Source organism: Panthera leo, chromosome E2, assembly GCF_018350215.1.
Source record: "Panthera leo isolate Ple1 chromosome E2, P.leo_Ple1_pat1.1, whole genome shotgun sequence".
NCBI lineage: Eukaryota > Metazoa > Chordata > Mammalia > Carnivora > Felidae > Panthera > Panthera leo.
The window spans coordinates 6,577,803-6,593,370 of record NC_056693.1 but is presented as its reverse complement, the minus strand read 5'-3'; the positions used below and the strand labels follow the sequence as shown (position 1 = coordinate 6,593,370).

The 15,568-nt window shown below is 41.7% G+C and overlaps 2 long non-coding RNA genes across 2 annotated transcripts; both read left to right on the top strand.

Moving 5' to 3' along the window:
* Nucleotides 1-4,112: 4,112 nt before the first annotated feature.
* On the top strand, nucleotides 4,113-6,893 carry LOC122209096. The gene is made up of 3 exons (XR_006197448.1): nucleotides 4,113-4,197; nucleotides 5,929-6,164; nucleotides 6,810-6,893. It is a non-coding gene; the product is annotated as an uncharacterized LOC122209096 (long non-coding RNA).
* A 3,918-nt stretch (nucleotides 6,894-10,811) lies between these two features.
* Nucleotides 10,812-11,831, top strand: LOC122209092. Its single transcript, XR_006197439.1, has 2 exons — nucleotides 10,812-11,418; nucleotides 11,655-11,831. It is a non-coding gene; the product is annotated as an uncharacterized LOC122209092 (long non-coding RNA).
* Nucleotides 11,832-15,568: the final 3,737 nt, after the last annotated feature.

Below are 15,568 nucleotides of genomic sequence, written 5' to 3'. Positions count from 1 at the left end.
CTTACACTAGCTACTCTTGTACTGTTATACATACATATATATACATATATTTAACGTTTATTTATTTTTTTTTAATTTTTTTTTCAACGTTTTTAATTTATTTTTGGGACAGAGAGAGACAGAGCATGAACGGGGGAGGGGCAGAGAGAGAGGGAGACACAGAATCGGAAACAGGCTCCAGGCTCCGAGCCATCAGCCCAGAGCCTGACGCGGGGCTCGAACTCACGGACCGCGAGATCGTGACCTGGCTGAAGTCGGACGCTTAACCGACTGCGCCACCCAGGCGCCCCCGTTTATTTATTTTTGAGAGAGAGAGAGAGAGAGACAGCACAAATGGGAAGGATATATAGAGAGACAGAATCTGAAGCAGGCTACAGGCTCTGAGCTGTCAGCACAGAGCCTGAAGTGGGGCTCCAACCCATGAACTGTGAGGTCATGACTGAGCCGAAGTCGGATGCTTAACCAACTGAACTTAACCAGCTGCCCCACTCTTGTACTATTTATCCGGTAGCCTGGCTATGTTAACTTTTTTCTCCCCTAAACTATGTTTTTTAGACCAATTTTAGATTTACAGGAAAAAAAAATTGCATAGATAGAGTTCCCATATATCCCACATCCAGTTTCTCTGTTACTAACATCTAACATTAATGTGGTACATTTGTTACAATGAATGAATCAATACTGTTACATCATTGTTAACTAAAGTCCATACTATGTTTTTTACCTAATGTCCCTTTCTGTTCTAGGATTCCATCTGGGATACCATATTACATTTTGTTGTAATACCTCTTAGTCCCTCCTTGGCTATGACAGTCTCTCAGATGTTCCTTGCTTTTAATGACCATGACAGAAGTGCTGGGCAGGTATTTTGTAAAATGTCCCTCTATTGGGATTGGCTTAATATTTTTTATTATTAGACAGGTGTTCTATGTTTTGGGGGAAGACCACAGAAGTAAAATATCATATCATGCCAAGGGGACATACTGTCAACATCCTTGAACCTAAGAGATGTATTTGTCAGGTTTCTCCATTATAAGGTCATTCTTCCCTACTTCCCCCCGTCCCTGACCCTTTGTGTACTATGCTTTTTGGAAAGCAATCACTGTGCATGATAGCCCGCAATTCCAGAGTAGAGAGTTAATGCTTTATGTCCTTGAAGGTGAGGTATCTATATAAATTATTTGGAATTCTGCATAGGAGATTTATCTGTTCTACCTTATTTGTTTAATCATTTATATCAGTATGGATTCCTGGACATTTATTTTATACCTTGGGTTATAATCCAGTACTAGTTTATTTTGTTCCTCAGAATTTTTCCAATTTTGGCCATTGAGATTGTTTTCAGTTGATTCCTGTGCCCCTTTAAAATACCCCCATCACTGTGGATTTGTTGTTGTTGTCACTGAACACTCTCTATTTATCTATCTACCTATTTATTTATTTTTGAACTACAAGGTGCTCCAGACTCCACTTATATATATCCTCAGTCCTCCAGTCAGTCATTTCTCCAAGGAACCCTGGTTCATTTTATTGGAGAATGGTATTAGAAACCAAGATCTGGGTCCCAGGTGCCATGCAGTTATTTTGAATTTTCTGTAAATAAGAAACGCTCCCTCTTCAAAGCCAGACACATAGCATCTTCAAATCTTTTTGACTCTGATTTCTGCTTCCATTTTCACATCTCCTACTCTGACTCTGACCTTCCTGCCTTCCTCTTATAGAGTCCTTGTGATTATATTGGGCCCATCACATAGTCCAGGATTATTTCACCATCTTCAGATCCTCAACTTAATCACATCTGCAAAGTCCCTTTTGTCATATAAGGTAACATGTTCACAGGTTCTGGAGGGTAGGGCATGGGCATCTTTGGGGGCCATTATTCCTCTGCCTTAGCTTTTTAATTCTTTAAATTTTATTTATTTTGAGAGAGAGAGTGTGGGAGTGGGGAGGAGCAAAGAGGGGGGGACAGAGGATCCAAAGCGGGCTTTGCACTGACAGCAGCAAGCCTGGTGTGGGGCTCAAACTCAGGAACCAAGAGATCATGACCCGAGCCAAAGTCGGATGCTCAACCATCTGAGCCACCCAGGTGCCCCTCTTACGAAATTTAAATAACTTGATGTTTGCAGAGCATTTAGAACTGTGCCTGGAGCATTGTGCAAGTGGTAGATTGAATTACCATTATCATCTTTTGTCCTAAGATGGTTTATGGTGGTCCAAAGCAACTGTTTTGGACTCTGTTCTTTGGAGACCACAGGTAGTTCATGACAATTAGCAAAATCAATTTGGTGGCTTAGAAAAGTGTCCATTCATTTCCTCTCCAAAATTGTTGTACAGATATTAAAAGAGGATGCATAGACTGAGTACTATCCCAATATTTAATGGTCAAATATTTTCATACACCCCCCCCCCCCACATGCAACCATTTTGTGAGTAGAAAGAGGGGTCCACAGAAAAAGACCAGTTACTGGTGTTTTTTAAATTTCATTTTCTAAAATGACAAGTCATTTTAGGCCCCCAGCTATTTTCTGTAATCTGTGCCCTACTTGCCTTAGCACAATTCTTGCAGAACTTCCTAGGAGGTGTCTAGATTACAAAGAAATGCAAGAACCTTAGTAGTTAAGGCTTTTTAGGGAACAAAGGTAGTGTAAAAACTAAGTCTGTAGCCTAACCATTTAAGAGAAAGTCAGTGGTAAAAACAAAAACAAAACTCTTAAGTGCTGTTTCAAAAGTAAGCTAGGCCCTGAACCCTTTGCCCAAGATGATAAGGCCAAGAATCCAGTTTATGCTGGCTCTTGGAGCATGCACATAGCCCCTTCTCCATGTCTGACATTTATTTCTGCTTCATTATAATGTTAAAATCTCAAGGCGCCTGGGTGACTCAGTTGGATAAGCAACTGACTTGATTTTGGGTCAGGTCATGATCCCAAGGGCCATGGGATCCAGCCCTGCAACAGGCTCTGCCCTGAGTTGGAGCCTGCTTAAGATTCTCTCTCCTTTCTCTCTCTCTCTCTCTCTCTCTCTCTCTCTCTCTCTCTCTCTCTGTCTCTCCCTCTGTCCCACTCCCTTGTTTGAGCTCTAAAATACAAAAATATGTATTAAAAAAAATCTCTGCCTAAGGAAGAGCACAAACCTCATTGACATAACATACAATGTATGTATAGGCCAATTGCCTTAAGATGCAGGCATGACCTTATTTCCACCTCTACACAGGATGACAAAACTCCCCTTTCTGAATATTCATCCTAACCCTAAATAAAAGAAACTCACTCCTTGGGAATTCAGGGCTTTGGGAGTTAAGCCCTGTAATCTCCGTATTTGCTGAAAATAAAACTTCCTTTCTGACAATTCCACTTGGAATTGCCTTTTTTTTTTTTTTTTTTAAAGTGTATTTATTTTGAGCCTGATAGGGGAGGGGCAGAGAGACCGAAAGAGAGAATCCCAAGCAGGCTCTGCGCCATCATCAGTGCAAAGCCCTGTGAGGGACTCCAACTCACAAATCACGAGATCAAAACCTGAGCGGAAGTCAGAGGCATAACCCACCGATCCACCCAAGCTCCCCTTGTGTAGTTTGTTATCTGTAACTCACCAAGGAGCAAATGCGCTAGTTCCGTAATAACTGGAGGTTTGGGGAATCAGTGCTTGTGGAATATCTGGGGGGAGATCATTGATGATGGGGCTTTATGTGAGAGGACATTCATGGAGAGGTCTGTGAAGGGATGCCTTGTTTTCCTCACACATGCCACAAATACGAACCACCTCCGTGTGCCAGGCGGAGCGTGCCGCTCGGCTGGGTAAGTGGTGGTGCTCCGCTGATAGCAAGCAAGACCTAGTGACGGGTGGCTAGTTACAATCGCTTCCGCCCAAGCGGGACAGCTTTGGACTCCGGGCAAGGAAAAAGTGGTTTTACCAAAGCTGGCGCGCTTCCTAAAGCGGCTGCCTCCAAGGGCAAATAGGGGTGAGGGCGCGGCCATGTTGCCTCACAGGTGGAGGTGGGAAATCCGGCACCCAGACGTCCCCACGGGCTCTTCCACCCGCTGCTGCGCCTGCGCGTCAGGGGTACGGGGAGCCGAGCGGAAGTACGGGGAGCCGAGCGGAAGTGCGGCGGGCGGGTAGCCGAAGGTGCACGAGGAGCTTCAGTCCTTGGCTTTGGTCTGGTGGCCCAGCAGAACCCCCGGAAGCCCTGTGGTGAGGCCCGAGGTCTGAGCTCAGGACTGGGTGCTGAGGAGGAGGCTGGGTGGGCACAGTGACCCTGGGCTGGAAGGTCCCTGGGTGGTTTGATTCAGCGTCTGAGGTGGGTGAGAGATAGTGCCCCGGATGGGAGCGTGGTTTGTTGGAAGTTTTTGTGGGGGCGGGGTGTCTCATTGAGCCTGGGGGACAAGACATGTGATGATAAAGGCAGAATACCTTTTTCTAATTAATTCGTTTATTTTGAGAGAGAGAGAGAGAACGCCAGTCGGGAAGGGGCAGAGAGAGAGAAGAGAGAGCGAGAGAAAGAATCCCAAGCTGGCTCTGCCGTGTTAGCACGGAGCCCGATTTAGGGTTCGAACTCACAAACCGCCCCATAAAGGGAGAATTTCTGGCAGGGGGATGGAAGAGCTGTTTGACAGATGCTCGACCTGTACATTGCACGGTAAAATTTGCTTTATGTATATTAAACTACATCCTAAAAAGTTTTTCAAAAGGAATAAAGTAGGGGGCGCTTGGGTGGCTCAGTCACTTAAGTATCGGATTCTTGATTTCAGATCAGGTCATGATCTCACTGGTTGGTGAAGAGAGCCCATTTGGGGCCCTGTGCACGCTTGCGCGCGTGATGGCTCACACTCTCAAAATAAATAAACTTAAAAAAAAAAAAAAGGAATAAAGTTCTGATACAAGGCACAGGCCAGATGCACCTCGAAAACATTGTGCTAAGTAAAGATCATTTCCTACAGATGATAGATTTCTTTTATAGAAAATGTCCCGAGTGAGCAAATGTATGGAAACAGAGTAAGTTCATGTTGCCCAGAGATGGGAGGGATAAGGCTACTTAGGGTGATGGCTGAGGGCTACAAGGTTTTTTGTTTTTGTTTTTTTTGTGGTGATTGAAATATTTAAAAAAATGGTTGTGTTAATACGTGCACAGCTATATGATAAAAAAACCACTGAAACCAGTGTGCACTGTGGGGTGCAGAGTGGGGTGTCTGGGTGGCTCAGTTGGTTAAGCATCCAACTTCGGCTCAGGTCATGATCTCGCAGTTTGTGAGTTTGAGCCCCATGTTGGGCTCTGTGCTCACAGCTCAGAGCCTGGAGCCTGCTTCGGATTCTGTGTCTTCCTCTCTCTCTGCTCTTTCCCCGCTTGCCCTCTGTCTCTCAAAAATAAATAAACATTAAAAAAATTAAAATCTTACAAAGTAGTGGCTCCTGGGTGGCTCAGTTGGTTAAGCATTTGACTCTTGATCTCAGCTCAGACCTTGACCTCAGGGTCATAAGTTCAAGTCCCGCCTTGGGCTTCACATTGGGTATGGAGCCTACTTAAAAAAAGAAAAGAAAAATCTTACAAAATTCTGGGACATAAAACAAATCTAAACCAAGGAAAGAAATTACACAGTCTTTGACTGTAATGGGATGAAGCTAGAAGTCAGTAGCAAAAAGATATTAGGAAATTCTCCTAAATAATCTGAACTCAGAAAACACTTCTGAATAAACATGAGTCAAAGTGGAAGTCTTTAATCAGGTACCATCTTGAACTGATTTAATAAGTGGTACATGTCCAACTTTGTGGGATGCAGCTAAAGCAGTGTTTACAGGCAAACAAAGCTTGAAATGCTTCTATGGATCTTGTGTAACTTTGCGAAACAACTTTATTAATTTTAGGAGCTCTTATTATTTATTTATTTTTCAAAGAAACCATCTATTTTCCATCAATTGTATTTCAATTTTGTTCCACAGATTGTACAGGAACAGCTTAAGACCACTCAGTGGTCATTACTACCCATTCGGTGGCCTGAACAGGGGGAGCCGCACCCCAGTCTTCAGTGGGGTGCTGAGCACTCCAGTCTTTGGTGGGGAATTGCTGAAAAGGCACAGAGGCACATGCCTGCCTGCAGAGCAGGTCTGGGACCACAGGTGGAGCAGCCATGAACTCAGGAGCCAGAGCAGTCCATTCACCCTGAAATTCTTCCTTGGTCAGTAGTTAAAACTATTTAAAAGTAAAAAAAATTATTTTTTTAATAATAATATTACTTATTTATTTTTACATAAATACAAATTTTATATAATAAAACCAAAAAAATTTATTTTTAAATTCCATCTAGTTTTCTATGTAAATGACCTTGTCATTTGTGAGGGAAGTGAACTTTACTTCTTTTCCAGAGGAGAGACCTTTTATTTCTTTTTCTTCCCTGACTAGCGCAACCAGAACAAGGTAGACTAGAAGTGGAGAGAAATCCTAATTTTAATCCTGATATGAGAGCAGAGCACTCAGTATTTCATTGTTAAATATAACCTTAGCTGTAGGAGTGCCTGGGTGGCTCAGTCGATTAAACGTCCGACTCTTGATTTTGGCTCAGGTCGTGATCTCATAGTTTTGTGAGTTTGAGCCCTGCATCAGGTTCTATGCTGGCAACGAGGAGCCTCCTTGGAATTCTCTCTTCCTCTCTCTCTGCCCCTCCCCCACTCACACTGTCTCTGTGTCTCTCAAAATAAATAAATAAACTTAAATATACAATGTTAGCTGTATGTTTTCATTGATTTTCTTTGTGAGGTTGAGGGTGAGGAAGTTCCCTTCTGTTACCAGTTTGCTGGGAGGTTTTTTTTTTTTTCTTTTTCAGAAATGGATGCTGGCATTTGTCTAAAGCTTTTTGTATGTCTATTGAGATGATCATGGGACTCTTCATTTTAGTTTCTTAATGTGGTCAATTACATACATGGCTTGAGTTTTTTGTTTTTTTTTTTTTTTTTAATTTTTTTTTTTTCAACGTATTTTATTTATTTTTGGGACAGAGAGAGACAGAGCATGAACGGGGGAGGGGCAGAGAGAGAGGGAGACACAGAATCGGAAACAGGCTCCAGGCTCCGAGCCATCAGCCCAGAGCCTGACGCGGGGCTCGAACTCACGGACCGCGAGATCGTGACCTGGCTGAAGTCGGACGCTTAACCGACTGCGCCACCCAGGCGCCCCGACATGGCTTGAGTTTTGAATGTTCTTCTAATCTTGAATTCCTACGATCAAGTACAGTAAAACCTTGGATTGCGAGTAACTTGTTCTGTGAGTGTTCTACAAGATGAGCAAATATTTCTAATAAACTTTAACTTGATAAACGAGCAATGTCTTGCAATACTACTAGTACTTGATGCCAAGTGTCACGTGATCACAATTCGTTCTTCTCTCTCTCTCTCTCTCTCTCTCTCCCTGCGGGATTGTGGGTGATTGTCAATGCAGTGTCACATTTCCGTGAAATCCTCAAGAGGAGGTAAAAGCAAGTGTCATTGGATAGGTTCCTTGTTAAAGTTGAACGAAAAGAAAAAGATTCCATTGAGCGAATAGATGGCAGTGATTCTGTTAGTGATGGTGAGAGTCGTTCTACACAATAACCGTTCTCTCGTCTCCCTCACACCGGCCATGAAAGTTTTCAAAGGTAAGTGCATGCTAATTTGTTTATATTTCTTTGTATTCTATATTTTCTTTACTGTTTTGTATTATATTACAGTATTGTAATCACGTTTATATGGATATTTTTGGGTTGTGGAACGAATCATCTGAATTTTATTATTTTTTAAGGGGAAATTCACTTTGATATCCAAGTGCTTTGGATTACAAGCATGTTTCTGGAACGAATTATGCTCGCAAACCAAGGTTTTACTGTACCCTGCATCAAAGATGTCTTTTATTTATTTATTTATTTATTTTTTTAATTTTTATTTTTTAATATATGAAATTTACTGTCAAATTGGTTTCCATACAACACCCAGTGCTCATCCCAAAAGGTGCCCTCCTCAATACCCATCACCCACCCTCCCCTCCCTCCCACCCCCCATCAACCCTCAGTTTGTTCTCAGTTTTTAACAGTCTCTTATGCTTTGGCTCTCTCCCACTCTAACCTCTTTTTTTTTTTTCCTTCCCCTCCCCCATGGGTTTCTGTTACGTTTCTCAGGATCCACATAAGAGTGAAACCATATGGTATCTGTCTTTCTCTGTATGGCTTATTTCACTTAGCATCACACTCTCCAGTTCCATCCACGTTGCTACAAAAGGCCATATTTCATTTTTTCTCATTGCCACATAGTATTCCATTGTGTATATAAACCACAATTTCTTTATCCATTCATCAGTTGTTGGACTGTCTTGTCTTTTAAAATACATTGTGGCATTTTATTTGCTAATGTTTGGTTAATGAGAGATGCTAATCTATAGATTTCTTGTAATGGTTTTGGTGTCAGAGGAGTGCTAGATTCATAGAGTAAGTTGGGATATATCCCTTCCTCTTTAAATTTGGTTAGCGTTTGCTAGAATTGGTTTGAATCTCATTATTCCTCTCCCCACCTGGTCATGCAGTGGCATCTACATGCCCTGGGTCAGCCAGGATGTTCTCCCAGACCAGGCGAACATGATCTGAGGCCTCAGAGTCCCTGGTGGGACCACCCACACATGCCAAGTGACCCTTCCCTGACCTCTGTAGACTGAGGCCGGTTCTGAGATCTCAAAGGTTGCTGCAAGAGCAGAAGCCAGCCCAACCCCCACCTGACTTCACGTGGACACCCTGCAGAAATGTGACCAGAGAGTCCGATTGAAAGGAAGTGGAAGATCATAAATTCTGCATGTGGGGCCCCAGCGTCTGTGTTAGTAGATCCATAGGTGATTGGTCTGTACATTAAAGTTGGAGAAGCTATGCTTGGCAAAGTGGTTCTCAGCGCTGACGTCCTGTTGCGATCCCTGGGTAGTGTTGGGAACTACCATCGCCTGTGTGCCTCCTCTAGCGATTCTGTCATTTGGTCTTGGCAGGGCCCAGAATCAGCACTGGTTTAATAAAGTAGTCCAGGTGCAGGGTTCAATAAAGTAGCCCAGGTAATCCTACTGTGAAGCTCCCAAGGAGATAGGTTTCTGAGTAGTGAGTCCATACTGTAGTCTATGGGAGGTAAGGGGGGCCCTGCTCTCCATGGGCTTTTTAAAAAAGTGTTTTCTAGTTGTTATTTTTATTTTTGTTTTACAATCATAAGATAACACTTTGTGTATTATTTCGCAACTTGCTCATTTCACTTCAGAATCTATCACGTGATGTTTTCATACCAAATGGTTAATGGCTGTAATGCTTAGTCAGTCACTCTCCTCTGGTAGGCTCCAGGTTAGAGAGTGTTACAGAGAAAAACTCATACTAAAGTTAAACCTTAACTAGTCTGTAAGAAGCTACAGTTAGCGTAAAAATACAGCATGAAAGTAACTTTAACATTTCCGGCCACACGATCGCTAAGACCCAAACTGGGATTAGATACCCCACTATGCTTAGCCCTAAACATAGATAGTCTAACTGAACAAAACTATCTGCCAGAGAACTACTAGCAACAGCTTAAAACTCAAAGGACTTGGCAGTGCTTTATATCCCTCTAGAGGAGCCTGTTCTATAATCGATAAACCCCGATACACCTCACCATCTCTTGCTAATTCAGCCTATATACCACCATCTTCAGCAAACCCTAGAAAGGAAGAAAAGTAAGCACAAGTATCTTAACACAAAAAAGTTAGGTCAAGGTGTAGCCCATGAGATGGGAAGCAATGGGCTACATTTTCTATAACTAGAATACCCACGAAAATCCTTATGAAACTAAGGACTAAAGGAGGATTTAGTAGTAAATTTGAGAATAGAGAGCTCAATTGAATCAGGCCATGAAGTACGCACACACCGCCCGTCACCCTCCTCAAGTGACAAAACCCTTAAAGAAACCTATTCAAACCACTAAACCCACAAGAGGAGATAAGTCGTAACAAGGTAAGCATACTGGAAAGTGTGCTTGGATAAACAAGATGTAGCTTAAACAAAGCATCTGGCTTACACCCAGAAGATTTCATATTAAACTCACCATCTTGAGCCAAAGCTAGCCCAAACACCCATAAATTCAATTAACACTAGACAGTAAAATAAAACATTTAGTTACCCTTAAAAGTATAGGAGATAGAAATTTAACTTGGCGCTATAGAGAAAATACCGCAAGGGAAAGATGAAAGAAAAATTAAAAGCACTACACAGCAAAGATTACCCCTTGTACCTTTTGCACAATGAATTAGCTAGAACAACCTAACAAAGAGAACTTTAGCTAGGCCCCCTGAAACCAGACGAGTTACCCATGAATAATCTTTACAGGATGAACTCGTCTATGTTGCAAAATAGTGAGAAGAGTTGTGGGTAGAGATGAAAAGCCTACTGAGCCTGGTGATAGCTGGTTACCCAGAAGAGAATTTTAGTTCAACTTTAAACTTACCCCAAAAACTTCCTAAAATTCTAATGTAAGTTTAAAATATAATCTAAAAAGGTACAGCTTTTTAGAACTAGGATACAGCCTTTTTTAGAGAGTAAGCACAAACATAAACCATAGTTGGCTTAAAAGCAGCTATCAATTAAGAAAGCATTCAAGCTCAACAGTCAAAACACCTAATGTCAAAAAACGCAGCTAACTCCTAATTTAATACTGGGTTAATCTATTCAACGATAGAAGCAATAATGCTAATATGAGTAACAAGAAATACTTCTCCTTGCATAAGCTTATATCAGAGCGGATAACCACTGATAGTTAACAAGATAAATATAGCCTAACCATAAACTGAATATCAAACCAATTGTTAACCCAACACAGGCATGCAAATAAGGAAAGATTAAAAGAAGTAAAAGGAACTCAGCAAACACAAGCCCTGCCTGTTTACCAAAAACATCACCTCTAGCATTTCTAGTATTAGAGGCACTGTCTGCCTGGTGACATTAGTTAAACGGCTGTGGTATCCTGACCGTGCAAAGGTAGCATAATCACTTGTTCCCTAAATAGGGACTTGTACGAATGGCCACACGAGGGCTTTACTGTCTCTTACTTCCAATCCGTGAAATTGACCTTCCTGTGAAGAGGCGGGAATATTACAAGACGAGAAGACCCTATGGAGCTTTAATTAACTGACTCAAAGAGACCTTATCAATCAACCGACAGGGACAACAGACCTCTACATGAGTCAACAATTTAGGTTGGGGTGACCTCGGAGAAGAAAACAACCTCCGAGTGATTTACATCTAGACTAACCAGTCGAAAGCATCGCATCACTTATTGATCCAAAAACTTGATCAACGGAACAAGTTACCCTAGGGATAACAGCGCAATCCTATTTCAGAGTCCATATCAACAGTAGGGTTTACGACCTCGATGTTGGATCAGGACATCCTGATGGTGCAGCAGCTATCAAAGGTTCATTTGTTCGGGGCACCTGGGTGGCTCAGTCGGTTGGGCGTCCGACTTCAGCTCAGGTCACGATCTCGCGGTCCGTGAGTTCGAGCCCCGCGTCGGGCTCTGGGCTGATGGCTCAGAGCCTGGAGCCTGCTTCCGATTCTGTGTCTCCCTCTCTCTCTGCCCCTCCCCCGTTCATGCTCTGTCTCTGTCTCAAAAATAAATAAACGTTAAAAAAAATTAAAAAAAAAAAAAAGGTTCGTTTGTTCAACGATTAAAGTCCTACGTGATCTGAGTTCAGATCAGAGTAATCCAGGTCAGTTTCTATCTATTAAATAATTTCTCCCAGTACAAAAGGACAAGAGAAATAAGGCCCACTTTACCAAAGCGCCTTTAACCAAATAGATGATATAATCTTAATCTAGACAGTTTATTCAACAACATCACCCATAGAGCTCGGGTTTGTTAGGGTGGCAGAGCCCGGTAATTGCATAAAACTTAAACTTTTACTATCAGAGGTTCAATTCCTCTTCCTGACAATATGTTCATAATCAACATCCTCTCACTAATTATCCCCATTCTCCTTGCCGTAGCCTTCCTAACCCTAGTTGAACGCAAAGTACTAAGATATATACAACTCCGCAAAGGACCAAACATTGTAGGACCATACAGCCCGCTCCAACCTATTGCAGACGCCGTAAAACTCTTCACTAAAGAACCTCTCCGACCCCTTACATCTTCCATATATATTCATATTCATCATAGCACCCATCCTAGCCCTCACGCTAGACCTCACCATGTGAATCCCCTTACCCATACCATATCCACTTATTAACATAAATCTAGGAGTACTATTTATGCTAACTATATCAAGCCTCGCCATCTACTCTATCCTATGATCAGGATGAGCTTCAAATTCCAAATACGCCCTAATTGGAGCCCTAACTGTAGCCCAATCTCATACGAAGTCACACTCGTCATTATTCTCCTATCAGTACTGCTAAAATAAATGGATCCTTTACACTAGTCACACTAATTACCACCCAAGAGTACATCTGACTATTCCTGCATGACCTCTAGCCATAATATCATTCATCTCAACACTAGCAGAAACCAACCGAGCTCTATTCGACCTAACAGAAGGGGAATCAGAACTGTTTTCAGGGGAATCTCAGTTTTCCCCTACAATAAGCAATAAACAGCCTTATGCACCTGCCCTTATGTGGAGAGGTGCTTTGGGTATAATGCACTAGAGCCCAGATGTGGGATTGCTATGGTCTGTGTCTTTCCCAAATTGGGGGTAAAATACATGTATCATAACATTGACCCTTTGAACCACTTTAAGGGTGCAATGCTGTGGCATGTAGTCTATTCATAACACTGTGCCACCATCACCATTATCTTGGTCCATGACATTTCCATCACTGCGAAAGGACCTCCCATACTCATTAATCAGTTCACTCCTATTCCCTCCTTCCCCAACCATGGGAACTACTAATATGCTTTCTATCTCTATGACTGTGACTGTTACGTATATTTCTTATAAATGGAGTCCCATAAAATGTGGCCTTTTATTTCTGGCTTCTTTCCCTTCGCATACGGTTTTCCAGATTCATCCACGTTGTACTGTTTATAAGTCTTTTATTCCTTTTTATAGCTGAAAAAGTTTCTCATTGTATGTTTATGCGATGTTTTCTTTCCACCTTTGGCTATTATAAATAATGCTGCTGTGAACTTTCTTGTAAACTTTTTGTTTCAATATCTTTTTCAGCTCTTTTTTTCATGGAGGTATAATTGACATATACTGTTATATTAGTTTCAAGTTTATAACATAATGATTTGATATTTGTATATATTGCAAAATGATCGCCACAGTAAGTCTAGTTAACATCTGTCATCATATTGTTTACAAATTTTGTTGTGTGTGATGAGAACTTCTAAGATCTACTCTTAGGCACTTTTAAATGTGCAGTATATTATTTTTTTTTTCAACTTTTTTTTTTTTTTTTTTTAAATTTATTTTTGGGACAGAGAGAGACAGAGCATGAACGGGGGAGGGGCAGAGAGAGAGGGAGACACAGAATCGGAAACAGGCTCCAGGCTCCGAGCCATCGGCCCAGAGCCTGACGCGGGGCTCGAACTCACGGACCGCGAGATCGTGACCTGGCTGAAGTCGGAGGCTTAACCGACTGCGCCACCCAGGCGCCCCAAATGTGCAGTACATTATTATTAACCATAATTACCATGCTGTACATTACATCTCTATGTCTTAATTATTTTATACCTGGACGTTTGTATCTTTGATGTCCTTCACCTCTTTCTTTCTTTCTTTCTTTCTTTCTTTCTTTCTTTCTTTCTATTTTAGAGAGAGAGAGCAAGCAGGGAAGAGGGGCAGAGGGAGAGAGAGAGAGAGAGAGGGAGAATCTTAAGTAGGTTCCATGCTCAGTGGAGTGGGACCCGATGTGGGGCTTAATCCCATGACCCTGGGATCATGACCTGAGCCGAAATCAAGAGTCGGATGCTCAAAGGATTGAGCCACCCAGGCAACCCTCACCCCTTTATTTCTTTAGAGTACATTTCTAAGGGTGGAATTGTTTGGTCACATTTAACTTACAGAATAACCCCAGTGGCTGCCGCATTTTCCATCCCCACCACTAATGTATGAGGGTTCCAATTTCTTCACATCCTCACCAAAATGTCTTATTTTTAAGGTTTCTTTTTTTTCATTTTTTAAAGTTTTTCATTTATTTAAGGAATTTCTATACCAAACATGGGGCTCGAACTTATGACCCTAAGATCAGGAGTCACATATTCCTCTGACTGAGCCAGCCAGGGACCCTTAAGGTTTTGTTTTATAGAATACCCATTGTGGTGGGTTTAAGTGGTATTCGCTGTGGATTGTTAGTGCCTTTTTTTTAAATTATGGTAAAATATACATAACTTAAAATTTACCACTTTGATACTTTTTATAAAGTAAGCTCTATGCCCAACATATGACTGTAAGTCCTAAACCTCAGATCAAGAGTTGCACACTCTACCTACTGAGCCAGCCAGACCCTCACCATTTTTATCATTTACAAGTATACAGTGACAATAAGTACATTCCCATTATTTAATGTGCAGCTGTCATCACTATCCATTTATGGACCTTTTCCCACATCTCAGCCCTAAAACTCTATACCCATCAAACAATAACTTCCCATTTTCCCTCCCCCTAGTTCCTGACAACCATGATTTTACTTTGTATGAACTTGACCTCTCCAGGTACTTCATTTAAGTGGAATCATCCAGTATTTGTGCTTTGCGTCTGACTTCTTAGATGTAGCATAATGTCCTCTGAGTTCATCCAGGTTGTGGCCTATATCAGAATTTTATTCTTTTATAAAGCTGAATAATACTCGAGTGTGTGTGTGTGTGTGTGTGTGTGTACACACCATATTTTGTTCATTCGTCGATAGACATTTGGTTTATTTCCATGTTTTGGCTATTGTGAATAATGCTGCTTTGAGCATTGGTGTAAAATATGCTTGAATTCCTGCTTTCCATTCTTTTGGGTATATACCCAGAAATGAAATTGCTGGATCACGTGGTAATTTTATGCTTAATTTTGTGAGGAGCTGCTGTGCTATTTTCTATAGCAGCTGCACCATTTTACATTTCCACAAACAGTGCTCATGTGTTCAAATTTCCCTATGTTCTCACCAGAACTTTTTTTTTTTTTGCTTTTGTAAGTAGCAATTCTAATGGGTATAGCTCATTGTTGTTTTGATTTGCATTTCCTTGGTGACTAATGGCATTGAGTGTCATTTCATGTGCTTGTTGGCCATCTGTGTACTGTTTTAGAGAAATACCTGTTTAATCCTGTAGCCATTGAAAAAAATCTTCTAATGTTTATTTATTTTTGAAAGAGAGAGAAAGAGCGAGCATCAGAGGGGCAGAGAGAGAGGGAGACACAGAATCTGAGGCAGGCTCCAGGCTCTGAGCTGTCAGCACAGAGCCCGACCCAGGGCTCAAATCCATGGACCACGAGATCATGACTTGAACCAAAGTCAGACACTTAACCGACTGAGCCACCCAGGCACCCCTAGCCATTTATAAATTGTGTTTCTGTTTTGTTGTTCAGTTATAAGAGTTCTTTATATTTTGGATACTACCCTCTGATCAGATATAT